At 41.6% G+C, this 17,937-nt stretch overlaps 1 protein-coding gene across 1 annotated transcript in view; it reads left to right on the forward strand.

Moving 5' to 3' along the window:
• Window positions 1-17,937, forward strand: part of LOC126187776 (constitutive coactivator of peroxisome proliferator-activated receptor gamma-like) — a 62,439-nt gene that overhangs the window by 14,386 nt on the left and 30,116 nt on the right. Inside the window, exon 2 of the mRNA XM_049929044.1 lies at window positions 13,518-13,626. The gene's annotated coding sequence lies outside the window, so the exon portion shown is untranslated. The remainder of the gene's footprint in view (window positions 1-13,517; window positions 13,627-17,937) is intronic.

Below are 17,937 nucleotides of genomic sequence, written 5' to 3' on the forward strand. Positions count from 1 at the left end.
GCGACGGCCGACAATGAGTGACTGTCGCCACCTCCTCGATCGACGACTTCAAACCTTCAATCAACCAACAAGGAAGACTGGAAGCACGTAAAGTTTTAGAACTGTATGGCAGACCTCAGCTTTTCAAACTGCTTCAAAATTACAGCAACGTAGGATGAACCTTTGTTGCTCATTGTCACAATTGCATTACCAAGCAGGATCCCTTCCTTTTCTGGAATGAACCCGAGTGTCGTTGAAATTCAAACGCCAGCATTTAAGTAATATCATTCCATTTCACTGCTTTAATTTCAAATTTCAGTTAAAGTATTCATAGCTGGCTACAATATTTAGATTACACAAGCACAAATGAAGAGTGCAAGTTTTGTTATCATATTTTAGCTTACCTGTGACTGCAGCTTAGGGACTCATATCAGTTAAGTCCCATAAGATTTCACACACGTTTGAACAAATTCTTAACCACGGTTTCGGTATAACTAAATATACCGAGGTAATGATGCTATGCTGTCTTCGCATCAACCCTCTGTCCATAACCATGTTGTATAAATGGAGATGATGTTTTAAGTACTGACGACGCCTTTGGCACAACTGTTTTATGTATCTTCACTGCAGGATGTGATTTTAGTGTATTTTACTTCTGATGAAGGTATATTTAGATATATCGAAAACGTAATCAAGAATTTTAATAAATCTTTCAGGCTGTTATCATTTACCGTGAATAAAGAAAATCGGCTACGACGAACGGAAGTGAATTCAATTTACTTAATGGGAGACCAAAACAATTAAAATCGCATGAAAATTGCATCCCGAAAAAACATAGTTTTGAGAGAAACATGTTTAAAGTTTGGCAAATATTTACCATATAAAAGAAAACTTGAAACTTAAGGGATATCATCGATGCCTGGTCCATAACAATTATCTGTCTCCACAGAATTGGCGCATTCCATCGCTGATATTGATTTGAAGTGCATTTGCCACCTGCATTAATGCAGCATGAACTACATTGAATAGACATACGGCCAAATTTGTAGCAATGCTGACAATTTCGGTTCGGCTGGATGTTAGGTTTGTGAAGCTTATCTCCAAATGAGACTATTGAAACTTCCGTTCACATTTTGAGTAAAACCGCCCAAACAACGCTCCAGCAAATCAGACTTACTCAAATCGGTATAAATAGAGGTGTTGGCATCGTTAACGACTTGTGGGCAACCGGTTCTCTAACACCGAAGCGTGCCGTGCACGATCGGCTTCAAACGGTAACAGAATTGTTACTTTTTTCTAGTTCGCGCATGATATTGAGGGGTGTAATTCTTAAATGTATATACAATGGAAGTTCGTAATAAAAAGTTGAGTTTTTTTTTCGACCGTCACCCTGTCGTTCCCTCTTGAACCCTAATCTCCTCCTCCTCCTCCTCCTCTTCTTATTTTTGCTACAAGCACGGGCAAAAAATAGCGACAAAATACACACAGCTACTGTTGCCTGAAACTTCATCACTCTGTCTACCATCAAAGAGATTTCGAAGCCTATATGTGAAAAGAGTGGCAATGAATGCCAATAAAATATAATTATAATCAGATGCACCCCCTTTACCTCGGAAACCAGAGCTAATTCGAGTTTTTCATTGTCGTTTGAGTATGAACACTGGAGACGTCGACGAGATGCTACATCCGTAAAAAGATATGATCAACAGTTCCTCGCAGCAGTTCCGGTGCAATGTGAGGAACGTGTTCCCGTATACTGGCCTTCAGAATAGTTAAGAGACCGACCGAATGTGTCCCTGGTAAACGCGCTCTTTTAGATATCTCCAGAGCCAAAAATCACATGGACTCAGATTAGGTGATTTTGCAGGCCATGGATCTAGGAAACTTCTGGAGATAACACGTTCGTGGAAAGTGGCATTAAGCAGATTTTTCGCTGTTCGCGGGACATGAAGTGTTGCCCCATCTCGCACGAAAAACAGTGGTTTCCAAACAGTTGCATTCTTCCAAAGCAAGGATCACATGCTGTACAAGGAGGTCTCGATAACTTGCAAACGTCACGATACACCTGAAATGCCCCATGGGTGAATTCTCCTCAAAGAAGAACAGACCGAGATTAAAGGTGCTTGTAAATCCACGCACCACAGTGACATATGGCGAATGAAATGGCTCTTCGACAACAACACGCCGTTTAATAGTATCCCAGATTTGGCAGTTCTGTGTGTTCAGTGTACCGTTTAGTATCAAATGTGCCTTGTCAGTCCACAGAATATTTACCACCCTCATACCATCAACTAGCAAAGTTTAATGCCCAGTGCTCCCCCGTCCGGCAGCAACGATAAATAAACCGGCAGAGCATTAAGTTAAACTAAGCTTGGATGACAGAAACGGGTACGTCATTCTGTCGTTTGATATCCGTACCAGAGTTGTTCAGTCGTAGAAGATGGCGAGTGGTGGATTGCCAGACTCTCAGCACCCCATGGAAAGATGTTATCAGTGGGTTAGGGATCTGCAGAACGTGCGGGCAACGGCAACAATCAAAACAATCTCTATATCAGGTGTCGCCAAACTTTTCCCTTGACGGAATCCTGGTACTCTGATGGAACACCTGTTTCGTATTGAAGGTTGATTGAATTTCAATAAATAAAGTTAAAAAGTCTTTTTATTCAGCGATAACCTATCGTAAATCATAACTAATAATACGGAAACCATAAGAAATTTTTAAAAGAGTATCGTGAAAATGTCGAAGAATCGCCATTTTATTAATAGTTTTTCGCGGTGCACCTACTCACTTTCCGCAGAACGCATCTTTGCAAACCCTGCTCTCTATCGAAGTAGGTCAGAACAGCACTGGCAGCATGCCATCTTGCTTTCTGTAGTTGGAAAGTAACGTTACAGAGACTTCGAAGGTAGGGCACAGAGCTTACCTTGACGGAAGTTAGATCAGAAAATTTTTTACCCATTTTCGGATTTTTCTCTCATTATAAAATTTGAAATTTTCCGAATAAAATGACATATATATATATATATATATATATATATATATATATATATATATATATCACTTATAAACTCACATGGGAAGTGTTTTATTTTTAAAAATATAAGCTACACCAGTTGAAAACGTTAAATTTTTTAAGTGCATTACTTCAAGACATAATGAAATCGATAACTTTTTACGTAGAAGGCTGTGGATTGCTCTGTTATAGAGGTTATATTACGTGTTGGTGTTGGTAGCACTGTCAAAAACAGTATCTTATCGTTTCATAGCATAAACACGCGTTGTATGTCGAAGTGCTAACGTTATTCCGAGGAAAAGTGACGAACTGATTGTTAAATCTCTCAAAAAGAGTAAGGTATGACGCCAAAACTAAGTGTTTTTAAGAAACGTGGCTATAATGGTAATACGTTTTCGAATAAAGGCAAGCACTGTGTGCAATATGTGGAGAGTGAATTTACAGACAATTAAATACAGGAAAACTGGTCAGTATCTAGAGAACCACTCATTAGTGCATCGAAGATTAAAATAAAACGTTGTGATACACAGTTTCTCACAACTAAAGTGATGTAAATGGTAGGTTAGGTTATATTCTGCTAGATTTACACATGCTAACAAGGGTGTTTGGTGAATGTGTGTGTTGTAAAATATGTGGAGGGCCAGTTAGTTTACATGAAGACGGTGAGGTATCAAATGGACTAGCCAGGAAACTTATCATTAATTATGTCAGTTGTAAATATACTCATTCGTTTTGGAATTCTGATAAGTTCAGATGGTTCAAATGGCTCTGAGCACTTAGGACTTAACATCTTAGGTCATCAGTCCACTAGAGGTTAGAACTACTTAAACCTAACTAACCTAAGGACATCACACACATCCATGCCTGAGGCAGGATTCGAACCTACGATCGTAGCAGTCGCGCGGTTCCGGACTGAAGCGCCTAGAACTGCTCGACAACAGCGGCCGACTTCTGATAAGTGTAAAGATAATTATTTTGAAGTAAATGTTACGTGGTTTTATGGATAGAGAGCTATTGGCAAAGGCCACACTGCAGCAGAAACAATGTGTGCCATGATGAATATGCCATGCCCAGCTGCTATGGAATCTGTAGCATGTGAGTGAATGAAGGGTGCTGCAAACGAAGCTGTTGAAGTAAATGATCGTATGACTGACGTACCAGTAGCTTTTGATGGCACTTGGCAGAAGTGCAGCTACAGTTCTAAGAATTCTGTTGCTACAGAGACCGGTGTGGATACTGGAAAGGTATTAGATTTCCATATTTTAACCAAAGATTGTTATAAGTGTAAATTAGGGAATGAAGAAGGGCATATCTGTGACACAAATTATGAAGAAACAAGAGGTGGTATGGAGGCCTCTGCAGCTACTGAAATTTTTAGTCGATCTGTGAACTAAACGGCAGTGCGTTACGCTAACTTCTTAGGTGATGGAGACTTAAAGGCATATAACAACGTAGTAGCCTCTCAGCGTTATGGATGGAAAGATTATCATAAAATTGGAATGTATTGGTCACGTTCAGAAGAGGATGGGCACCAGGTTGAGGAAGTTGAAACAATGTTTGAGAGACAAGAAACTTATGGTAAAACGATGAGATGCAGGCAGAAAGACAAAATGATTGATAAACTACAGCAGTATTATGGGATGTCCATTAGAAATAATATTGAGGATTTGTTGAAAATGAAGTAGGCAGTGTGGGGTACCTTCTTCCACAGATTGTCAACTGATGGGAAAATAGTACAACACCTTTGCCTTCCTGGACCTGATTCATTGTGTAATTACCGAAATGCCCAGTGCTCAAACTGTTCATACAGCCATAAACATTCCATCCCAGCAGCAGTCATGGACATCATAAAACCTTTTTTACAGAGACCTGGCAAATCCTGAATTACTAAAGAAGTGTCTGCATGGTCAGACTCAAAATCCCAATGACTCGTTCAATATTCTTATATGGACTCGCTTACCAAAAAATATTTTTGTTCGAATGAAGACACTAAAGTGGAGGGTCAGTGATGCTCTTATTGCTTTTAATTATGGCAACAGTGGTAGGATGAAAGTGCTGCAGCATATGGGAATTAATCCTGTAGCAAACTGCATCAGAGAACTTGAACGGATGGAAAAGGTTCGCGTTGTAAAATTTGAAATTTTCCCGACGAATAAATTGTTCAGAGAGATTTAGGACTTGCAACCGGTCGTCGTAAACTTCATTGCACGATATTTCGGCTGGACAACTACCATCAATCTTCTGGTGAGCCGAACGAGGACAAGAACAGGCTGGTCCACTGATCGTGACCGGGCAAAATATCTCACGAAATACGCGTCAAACCAAAAAACTACAAAGAACGAAACTTGTCTAGCTTGAAGGGGGAAACCAGATGGCGCTATGGTTGGCCCGCTAGATGGCGTTGTTATAGGTTAAACGGATATCAACTGCGTTTTTTTAAATATGAACCCCCATTTTTATTACGTATTCGTGTAGTACGTAAAGAAATATGAATGTTTTAGTTGGACCACTTTTTTCGCTTTGTGATAGATGGAGCTGTAGTTGTCACAAACATATGGCTCACAATTTTAGACGATCAGTTCGTAACAGGTAGGTTTTTTAAATTCAAATACAGAACGTAGGTACGTTTGAACATTTTATTTCTGTTGTTCCAATGTGATACATTTACCTTTGTGAACTTATCACTTCTGAGAACGCATGCTGTTACAGCGTCATTGCCTGTAAATACCACATTAGTGCAATAAATGCTCAAAATGATGTCCGTCAACCTCAGTGCATTTGGCAATACGTGTAACGACATTCCTCTCAACAGCGAGTAGTTCGCCTTCCGTAATGTTCGTACATGCATTGACATGCGCTGGCGCATGTTGTCAGGCGTTGTCGGTGGATCACGATAACAAATATCCTTAAACTTTCCCCACAGAAAGAAATCCGGGGACTTCAGATCCGGTGAACGTGCGGACCATGGTCTGGTGCTTCGATGACCAATCCACCTGTCACGAAATATGCTATTCAATACCGCTTCAACCGCACGCGAGCTATGTGCCGGGCATCCGTCATGTTGGAAGTACATCGCCACTCTGTCATGCAGTGAAACATCTTGTAGTAACATCGGTAGAACATTACGTAGGAAATCGGCATACATTGCACCATTTAGATTGCCATCGATAAAATGGGGGGGCCAATTATCCTTCCTCCCATAATGCCGCACCATACATTAACCCGCCAATGTCGCTGATGTTCGACTTGTCGCAGCCATCGTGGATTTTCCGTTGCTCAATAGTGCGTATTATGCCGGTTTACGTTACCGCTGTTGGTGAATGACACTTCGTCGCTAAATAGAGCGCGTGCTAAAAATCTGTCATCGTCCCGTAATTTCTCTTGTGCCCAGTGGCAGAACTGTACACAACGTTCAAAGTCGTCGCCATGCAATTCCTGGTGCATAAAAATATGGTACAGGTGCAATCGATGTTGATGTAGCATTCTCAACACCGACGTTTTTGAGATTCTCGATTCTCGCGCAATTTGTCTGCTACTGATGTGCGGATTAGCCGCGATAGCAGCTAAAACACCTACTTCGGCATCATTTGTTGCAGGTCGTGGTTGACGTTTCACATGTGACTGAACACTTGCTGTTCCCTTAAATATCGTAACTATCCGGCGAACGGTCCGGACACTTGGATGATGTCGTCCAGGATACCGAGGAACATACATAGCACACGCCCGTTGGGCATTTTGATCGCAATAGCTATACAGAAACACGATATCGACCTTTTCCGCAATTGGTGAACGATCCATTTTATCACGGGTAATGTATCACGAAGCAAATACCGTCCGCACTGGCGGAATGTTACGTGATACCAAGTACTTTAACTATTACAGCGCCACCTATCACAAAGCGAATAAAGTGGTCCAACTACAACATTCATATTTCTTTACATACTACACGAATATGTAATAAAAAATGGGGGTTTCTATTTAATAAAACGCAGGTGATATCTGTTTGATCTATGGCAGCGCCATCTAGCGGGCCAACTATAGCGCCATCTGGTCTCCTCCTTCAAGCTAGACGAGTTTTGTTCTTTGTAGTTTTTTTGCTTGACGTTTATTTCGTGAGATATTTGGTCCGGTCACTATCAATGGACCACCCTGTATAGTGCCCTGATGGTACTGCCGCACGTGCGTTGGTCGCGGAGACGGAAGGACCAAACCGCCCAGCGAGAGCGCCCTCGCTGGTGGAACTGTAAGACTCAGCTGCCGTCGGTGTTGTCAATGTAGCTATCGAAGTCTTCTGGCGTCTTCGTCTCGAGCAAATTTCGGAGATGAGGGGCTTCCACGCGTTATTTAATTGGTAACCACTGTCACGGTTCACAAGATTTCCGCGATGCGTATTTCAACGGATTTTCTTAATGGAGTTAAGATGATGAAAAAACTCCTTTAACTTTTCTTCTCCGTGGGGCCACACTATGAAAGTATCAGCGACCTGTATCCAAACAACAGTTGGTTTACAAACCATGTGAAAGTGTTTTTTCGTACACCTAAGATTTCAGATTTGCTGGGATCGGTGAAGGATAATTTGTTATTGCGGAAGGCGAAAATTTACAAAATACAGGACAAACAACGCGTACAGTGGGAAAACGGTGTACGGTACATCAACGTTGCACTCGCCTGCTGCAACCAGTAAGTCTGCAGTTGTGGAACATTGTATTTCCAACGGACATTCAATGGAGTATGACAAAAGTTCGATTTTGGCCACAGCAACAACTTTTTGGGACTCCATTATCAAAGAATCCGTTGAAATATGCATCGCGGGAAATCTAATGATCAGTGATAGTGGTTACTAATTGAATAACGCGTGGAGCCCCGTCATCTTCGAAATTTGTTCGAGACGAAGACGCCAGAAGACTTCGATAGCTGCGGCCAGTGACAATATCGACGGCAGCTGAGTGCTGCAGTTCCAGCAGCGAGGGCGCTGCCGCTGGGCGGTGTGGCCCTTCTGTCTCCGTGACTTCAACGCATGCGCGCCAGTACCATCAGCGCACTATGTAAGACGGAGCGGAGAACGTCTTCGTCAGTTCTCGTTCGGCTCACCTAAAGACGTCTGGCAGTTGTCCAGATGAAATATCATGCAATGAAGTTTACGACGACCGGCTGCAAGCCCGAAATCTCGTTGAACAAGGTTTGCATTGATAAAGCTGAACATGCACTGCAGTTGGCCACTAAGGAATCCAGAAAAGACAGAAGAAAAAACTTGGAAAAAGATCAATAGGATTATATACAGTATGGTGAAGGGGGCTTCTGAGTGACCAAAACTAAAAAAAGTAAGAATATGTTAAGTGAGTTACAGTCTTTTGAAACTTTAGAAGTCGTTCCTGAAAATTTACATTTTCTGTTCCATTTTTCCCTAAGTCTTAGAAACCACTTCGAGTAGAGTGTTCAAATTTTCTTGGAGTAATAACATACATATCCTGAGCCTATTGCAATAAAAAAGAACATAATGTTATGTATAATTATTTAGGATAACATACAAAAAAGTACCCAAAATTTTAACCATGTAATTAAACAATTGTATTTTCGAAAGCAGTGGCTTGTAAGGTGTCAGGCAAATCCAACACCTTCCATGAAAACCCTGACATGATAGCAAATCCAGCCATATGTCACATAGCTCCGAATAAATCCTGACATTAAATTAACCAAAGTAATACGATCAATGAGTGAGCACATGGAATACCACAGACTAACACAAGAACGCCTAAATGCAGGTCATATCTTCCCACCGTGAAACAGACGCAGTTCCGAGGGGAGAAACGAGAACAGAAGCCGAGAGCAGAATCGTGTTGGCTAGGAGGCCCTACGATAAGGGACGGACACCCACGTCGCCAGCCGACCGCCAAGCCCATGCCCAGCCCATGTTAAAAGATAGAGCCATCCAGAAGAACACTTTAGATCTTACGATAACACTAAAAGGGCCACACCAGCTGCAAGTTTTAACGTGAGACTTTTTCGCGTCTCTCTTACGATGCAAACATTAAAAACATTGCCCCACCATGAAAAGTATAACGTTTCTCATTGGATAGACAGAAGTTTTGTAGGCAGAGCTTAAGGTTAACATTGAGACCCTGATTGGTCAGTTGAAAACACAGCCAGATAGCTTTCCTTAAACCAACTTCGGTAAATTGTAGTAAGGAGACGTTAGAGCAGAGTTGCTTCCGTGATGGCGAGGTGTGTGGAGCTGTGCCGCCCGCCGCCCCCTGACACTGCCTAACCAACGACAAGGTAATGAAAAGCACACGATGCCGCATAAGGCTTCACTCAGAACTGCAGAAGTCTCGTCTGTTACATCCCCTTTTTGCATAATACTAATGTCGATCGTCAATTAAAGCTCATGGTATTCACATTTGCTACTAGAAGTTAAAATCTGAAACGCGATGATTTTTCTGTTATATAATTATTGAGAAGCCACATCAGTCACTGTAATTTAAGACAAGTTAAATAAGTAATTAAAGATAATTGAGAGTCTCTGTAGACCATTTTTGATAGTTTTCTCTTTTATGAAACTTAATTTAAACCTAGATCATAGATGTGATATGGCATAGATCATCCTTCGATCCATTGGAGAACTTGGAAACCCATTCAGGGAATATTCGTTCACATTTTTGTTGAACGCAGTTGGTTTTTATCATCCTGTATTAAAATATTTCCTTCTATCATTAATGCAATTTATAAACAATGTTTTTTGAGTAGAAAAAAAATTCTATTGGTAAACTTAACTGCTTTTTCGACGTTATTTTACCAGCTAACTAAAAATAGGAAAGCCTTGAACCCCTTCCACTAAATTTAGTTAGTATTAAGATTCTTTTACAGGGAGTGCAGTGGAGCTGACGCTGAAATCATTAAGTATTGGATTATATCATCGCTAGTCTCACTGAACTCTTCTGAACTCTACATGTCATGTGTGGTCTGGCGTCTCCTTACCAGCAACAGGTCCCAGGTTCAAACTAGTAAATTCCCTAAAAATCACGCTCAGAGCGTCGTTGCACGAAAGTGGTAGGGAGACTCGACTTAGAACAAACAGACACCATGCAGAATGTTAGAGAATGTCGACCCTGCCAGGATGGTAAAATACCATGATTGAAGGTCGACCACATGCCTAACTAGGTCAGAAAAGTATCCTGTTGAAAAATTTTCGTAACACAATTTTTTAAAGGCATAAATAGTCGAAAACAGTAGCTGCAGCGATAGATAGTAAGAAAGTATTCAATAGAAAGTGAGACATTCTAGCAGAGACAACAGCATAAATAAGTTATGAATTTTAATATTGTTAGAATTAAGTTTTCTCTCCTATGCAAGCGCACAGGTGGCGGATACATCGTTGCAAGTTGGTTCTGACCCAACAAGTAACTTAATGGATTGTCAGTCTTGTGGATAATAAGTGTCAAGTCGTGTGAGCAAAAAGTTTATGAAACGCGTGAGATCGTATGAGCGCATGCTAACGCGAAGTAGGGCGCGTGAATTGCTTTTAAAACAGAAAATAAGGGAATCGGAAAGATTGGCAATGGCAGATCGAGACATTGACCGAATTGAGGTAGAGACCCAGCATGAAGACGGACAGAGAATAGAGGACAGTACAACAGACGATGCAGTACCGCGAAATATAGGACAGATAATGCACCATAACGAGGATAATGTACGCCAAGGCACAGAAAACGTAAGTCAGCATACGACAGAGGAGCAGTAAAGTAGAGAGACAGCCGATGAGGATTCTAACTTGCGTCTAGAATACGTAGTACCCATAGTACAAGTATCAGAGCTCTCTCATCACAGAGTACAAGGAATTCGAGCGGAAACGTGTCACCGAACAGTTCAATGCAATCGGTTGCGAACCAACATTTGGGCGAAAATACAGAGCGTAGGACGTCGGAAGAAAACGCAATAGGACCCACCAATCTGGCAGAATTACTACAACAAATTACGGAAACCCTGACAAGGCAAGATAAAGAAATAGCGAACCAAATTCAAATTCAGAATGCAGAAACCACGAGACAAATGCGTGAGATTAAAGAACAAAACAAAAAAATTCAGTTACACCTAAGTCATATTGAAAACGAGGCAAAAGAATCTCGAGAAACTTAATAACAGGTCATAATCAATTGAGAACAGACATTGACAAGGTACAAGCGGACGTACAAACATGGCGTAATGACATTCAGAACGAGATCAAAACATTACGTAACAACACCCAGGGAGAAGTCAAAAAACTAGAGAAACAGATAAACGTAATTACTAGACAATCAGCAGGTACAGCGAGCAACACATAACTTTCGGAAATCTCCGCAAGCTATCAGGTGAACATAGAAACTGAACCGTTCGTGTGTGAACGTCTTGATTGCTTTCTTTTCCCTGGACACGAGATCGCACCTTATAGAAACATGAAGCCTGTTTGTGTTGAGAGAATATTCGGTGCTCCATTGTTTATATTAGGTGGCGAATAGAAACCGAAGCACCGTTTCACGCTTGTCGACAGCAACCAAGAAAGAACCGAAAACGAACCGAACCGAATGGAGTAGCATGTGTGTGAAAGAGACCTAAGGCCCACTTCACTCGTTCCGGTGACCGTCAAAACGGCGCTGCCGCTGTTTCATATTTATCCTGTTGCTGTTGCGCACAGCATGGTAGCTCCGATCATTTTATTCGTTCCTAGTCTACGAAAGTGCAGTGGGGAAACAATTGCTCACAATTTCTTACTGGAAGCAAATTTACACATGCATTGGAGCTATGATGGTAAACAATGTACTGGAATCGAAGATCGTTTTCTCAAAAGTCGATAAATGCTCATTTGTGCAAAATTGAGATGTTCGAAGTTACAAATCAAGCTTGTTCCACGCGTGACCAATTGAAATGATTTTGTCAAAAGCTGATATTTGCTTTTGTTATTTGGTGTTGAAAACTACCAGTTTTTGCAAAGCTCGATATTTGCTCTTAGCCAGTTAAAGCAAATGTCTACAAGCGCAGACTATGCTTCGCTTCTGAGACACCTGAATGAAAAATAAGATGTTATGATAAAACTAGTCTTCTGCAAAAGTAAAAGAGCATAAACTGTAGGCAAGCACTCGCCGCCAGAACCAACAATTAGTGGTTCAAACAGCATTGACTCCTGATTATTGCTCAGTTCGAGCCATCTTTGTCAGGAAGAAAAAACGAAAAAGGAAGAATACTGTTTCGATAAACTACAGCATGACGAAAAAAGATGGCCAGACAGTAGTTGTATGTGTCGCAACATCTCACGCAACTTCGGAGATGCCCAAAGACGCTCTCAAAAGGAACAAGCTTTGGAGAAAAAGTATCAGTTAACAACAAACCACAGGTTGCACAAACTCCGTGCAAAAAAGTTCTGTGCAATAATTATAGAGGTAAATACTAATGCGCTTAAAGTATGTTTGATATACCGTACAACAAGATCAGCCAATACCGAAGCTCTCCGTGGGTAAAGTATTCTGTTCAAGACGGGTTTGGCTGTACGGGTTTGGCTGTACAATTTGTGCTTAATGATTCGTTCCCAACCACAGACATAGGAAAGGATTGCATTATATATTTGGCTTGAAATAGAAAGACCGAAGCGGTGCAACTACGTAGCCTGTGCTCTTTTGGATTTTCACAGAAACCTTGAGGTGTCCCAACCATAAAATCGTCCAAGTGAAATTCATTTTTTTTTATTCCTGTCCCGTTAAAACAAAAATACGGTAATGATGGCACAATAATGGTCTTCAAGGAAGAACCCCAAAATTTAATAAGATGGTATATTACCTTCCATTTTGTCGTCACAACTATGAACCTGACTCAGTGTTAGCATAGTGGATAAAGACTACCGGAGAAAGGAAGATATTCTTTCATTGACTGAATACTATAAAGTGCCGGGACAACATGTCATCGTCAAGCTATTAAATGAAGATTGGGAGCAAAGGCTCTGCGGTCCAGTGCAGTAAAAGACCTAATGTCTAAGATTTCTTTGAAGTTAAGTGATCAGTAAGTTGTTGTTATTGTCAGCATCAGGCACTTATACTGGAAGTCCTGTCGAGGTTGAGGTATGGATATCCAGAAACTGAAGCCAGTATGTGAGGAAAGTAGCCACCTTGGACAAGAACAACTTGGACAGCAATGAAAAGAAAAAGTACGTCTTAAAACTTAGAAGGCATTTTAATGTACGAGAAGGAGCAGAAGAGTTTTATGAGATCATTGTAGAAAGTGGTCAATAGATCATTTTAGTATCGTTGTAGTCAGTATGATGTGTAGCATTTCAATAGCATTTTATACTTTTATTTTGCACTTCTTCTTATCGAACATTTATGGAAAAGTATAATGCTTAAGTGTAATTTTGTAGTACATTATTGTATTTCTACGCAAAACAATGAACAATGAACAATGAACAATAATGTAGCTTTCGTAATTAATGTTAAATACAAATAAGAACCTGTAAAGTTTGAACCTGAGTGTGTGTGTTTACAAAACTTTTAATTTCCATCTCAGCATTCATCGACTTCTGAAGAAACTTGGAAACTTTTTCACTCTGTGCTGAAATAAAAACTCAACGCTGACGGAGTATCCATTTAGATGCAGACAGATGTAGATGTAAATGGTAAATTATCTCGTTTATGTAATTATTATTTCGATAAGATATTTGAAAAAAAGCAGTTGCTAAAAATTTTTCTTTTCTCCTTTTATCGAGTTGTGAACTCATCAAATTCGATTTATTTCATGTACAAAATACACTTCATCCATTACGTTCCGGGCGGTGGCAGATTCAGTATACCGGTTTGTATACACCCATACTGGAAGTTACGGGAAGGATTGTCATTCATGTTCAGATTCAGTTTTATATGGATATCGCTAGGAAATAAAGAAACGGAAATTCTTGAACAACAGGGCCCAGGAGACCTTACTTTTTCGTGAGCAATGAGGCTTTTGGACTGCACAGACACCTCCTTCGATGATATGGAGCCAATATGTTGAGTATTGCCAAGGAAATTTTCAATTAGCGTCTTTCAAGGCTCGAAGATGGGCAGAATGTGCTCTGGGAATATGAAGCAACAAATGGAGAATTTTTCCAAGATTTTTCTTTATTTATTGTAAAAGCCTGTGTCGTTTTGCGTAACTTCGTGCGCGATAGAAACTGCTTCGAAATTGAAGATATATAATCGATGAATGGACTTTAACGAGTGTAGACAGACGGGCACAGGGAGTAATTTCACCAAATAATTTGAGGAACATAACCAAGACTTGCTTCTGATTCTAGATGCGGCTATAAACTCAATGTTTCCTAAAATATATTTTTGGGAAAAATTGTTATTACTCCCTTCAGTAAAAAAATTGAAATGGCCGTGTGGAATTATTGGCTAGGAGATCGCATTTGGCGTTGTTCGGAAACCTGGTGCGGGTATTTTTTTTTTTACTCCACTTCGACAACTTGCACGTAGGTCATGATGCAATGGTGATAACACAGCACCCAGTCCCCGAGCGGATAAGATCTCTGATCCGACCGGGAATCGCACGCGGGCCTCTGCAAATCAGCCAGCCGCATTGTCCACTCACACACAAACCACCAGATGTCAGTCAGTCAGATCAGTACCAAACGTTGCATATCGACAGCGTATCAACCAAAACCCCGCTGTAGTTCGTAATCTGTGCTGGCGTCCATGAGTACGTACGTAAACGTGACATACGGGCCACAAGAGAAAGATAACTTTGGGCGTATCTCTTGTAGAGCTCCCGTCAGTGTGCCTTCGGCTGCGGTCGCCTGTGAACCTCCGCCGTGCGCAGCAGCCGTCTCGCTCGCTCGCGGTAAGTTTGAGCACTTATTGCAGCATTCCGGTGTATGTTTGTGTTCGCATAAACATGAGAAGATTCAAGTATGAGTCAACTAAGCAGAGCAGAAACTTTGATGTTAACCTTTGCTCGGAACTTTATTAAACCGAATTCTTATGAATTTCTTGCAGACACTGTGAAGATATGTCGTGATGATTTAGTTGCTAGGTATTTCTCGATCGTAACAGTTGCCTTCTTTGTGATAAAATTGTCGAATCTTGTGACGGAAATGTTAGTGAAGTTACCGATGCCGGTTTCAATATAAGAACAGTAAGGATTTTCGAATAGCCATTTGAAGTCCCAGACGAGCAAATAAATGCAGTAGTCTCGTCTTAGGGGAAAGTGGTCAATAGTATTCCAGAAAATGGTAGAACTGCACAAGTTTCTGGTGCTGAAGGATATCAGACAAGTTAAAGTGGAACTGCAAAAACATACCCCATCTTACATTAACATCTGTGGCTACCGACCTATCGTTATGTATGAAGGACGGCCTAGAACGTGCGCAGGGTGTAGCTCAATGGGTCACGAGCATGCCCAGTGTGTACAACGGCTCGTGGCCCAGCTGTCGGCCGGCGAATCAGTTAGGCCTGCAGCAATGTCCTCTGTGCCGATAACGTACGTGGCGGCTGTTACTGCACTCCGACCCACCGCCCCCGTTCTGGTCACTCCTCAAGCAGATAATGCCACAGCTAACGATATGCCACTGGAAGTCACTGAAGTTGCGGAAGTAATTCGGGCTGCACCGCAACCTACCGAACAGTCTAAGGAAGCCCTAAACGAGTCCGTTCCGGACAGTATCTCGACATCGGATGCACCGCCTGCTGACTGGAACATCACTGAACCTGAATGCGATACTGCTGCAGAAAAATGTGCCAACCTCACAGAAAAGCCGCTCCACCAGAAATAAAATATGAAACGAAGGATCACACATCAAGCTGTTGAGCAAATTGTCCCACTGAAGGGCGAAAAAGTCCAACGAGTGGCCCTGAAATTAAAGTCCAGAGGAATTTTCTAATCGCATTCAGCGCACACCTGTTCCCACAGCTGCCAGTAGTAGTACAGCGATCCCCGCGGAAGCAAAACAAGTGCAGTTCCCCACAAAGGTGCTGCAGAAATCCGCCTTACAATCGTGAAAGATATGTCCAGACCTTCGTTAGAGAAGAATTGCGCTGACGAGACCGCGGAAGATGGGGAAATGATAGAAACTGCTTTTGCTTTTCAGAGAGACGCTGCCAGTCTCCCCTCACGAACGGTTACTCATACAGACCAAGTAACATCAGGCAGATATGTATCGTACACTTACTGATAGCTTTCACGCTGACTTCGCGTGATGAAAGCCTTCTCAAAACAACGACCGCACTGGATTTTCCCCAATGTTTTGTCAACATCACTGATAGAATTTTGAAGAACTGCACTTCGAAAATCATGATTAATGGTCAGCTAACCAGACAACTTGCGTTCACGAGTTCGGTGAGACAAGGATGTCCTGTGTCGATGGTCTTGTGTGGCATTGCCATTGAGCCCCTAGTAGCCACACTGCAGAAACAGCTATGAGGGCTGTACGTAACGGCCAAAGAATCATATGCAAGGCATACGCAGACAATGTGGGCCTCGTGATCACCGGTGAAAGTGACGTGGAGAAGGCATTGTAAGTCATCAGCAACTACGAACTTGCTTCAGGTGCGACGCTAAGCAAAACGAAATGACGCATCATGAATGTAGAGCATGGCATATCTTTGCGAAACACAGAACAACTAAATATTGTCACCCATATCCAAATTCTAGGTATCTACTAGAGGTCTAATGTAAAGCACACTGTACCCATAAACTCTAGCAAAAACCTTGCCAGCGTGCGATCCATCGTCACAGAACATAGCGTGAGAGGACTTGACGACATCCGAAAGTCAGCCCTAGCAAATATGTGCATTGTCTGTAAAGTCAATTATGTGGCACAGGTTTCACCCACGCCACGTGAAGCAGCAGCCAGAATTCTCTCAGCTCTGCGTCGTTTTATAATTCGTGGTAACATTTTCAAAGTCAAATTTGACACGTTGACCCTCTCAGCCGATAACAGGAGATTAAATCTCACTGACGTTGGGAGAAAGTTATAAGCTTTTTTCGTGTGTTGCACATACAAGTTGTGGAAGCAGACACTCACCAGCCTCACATCCCACTTACTAGACGAAATTACTCCCTCTGTCTTGAATGCACCCATAGATATGCGCCACGTCCCCAATGCCTTTGATCATTTTCAACAATTTTAATTCGAACTCAGTTACATCCAAACCAGAGTCCGCCCATCGAATATATGTGAAATTAATATTAATGGAAGATAAAAGCGGAAATTTGATTCAACAAAAATACCCGCACTACAACTGGAAATTTATTTAGAAAAATGTCAGCATCCGTCACCCACCAGCAGATGTGAAACCGGTGCAAGGCAAGAAACTGAAAGTAGCAACCGCAGTGAAACTTCATGCCATTCATCTGGATGATTCCCCACCATGTGAGAATTGTGACCTAATAGATACCGAAGAACATAGCTTTGTGTGCACTACAGTGAGAGTCATCTGGCCAATTCCCTGACAAATGTTAGCCACGACAACATGAACAGTACCCCCCTTCCCCAATATCTGCCTGCCAATTTTCTGAATGCTATTGATTCCATATTCATTTACAAAAATAAATGTCACGAATTGGTTAAAAGGCCAAACAATGCATTTCCGCCAGCTGCTGTGGCCGAACGGTTCTAAGCGCTTCAGTCAGGAACCGCGCTGCTGCTACGGTCCCGGGTTCGAATCCTGCCTCGGGCATGGATGTGTGTGATGTCCTTTGGTTTGTTAGGTTTAAGTAGTTGTAAGTCTAGGGGACTGATGACCTCAGATGTTAAGTCCCATAGAGCTTAGAGCCATTTGAACTATTTTGAATGCATTTTCTCCTGATCGAAGAAAATAAAACCAGAGATGATTTCCGAATGTATGTTTTCCTCAAGCGTCATAATACAACAAAGACTAGAGAATACAAGAAAACTTTGCAAAATTTTTAGTAAATGTAAGTACATGAAACTTAGTCTACAAAGTGAATA

This window comes from Schistocerca cancellata, chromosome 5, assembly GCF_023864275.1.
Source record: "Schistocerca cancellata isolate TAMUIC-IGC-003103 chromosome 5, iqSchCanc2.1, whole genome shotgun sequence".
Lineage (NCBI taxonomy): Eukaryota > Metazoa > Arthropoda > Insecta > Orthoptera > Acrididae > Schistocerca > Schistocerca cancellata.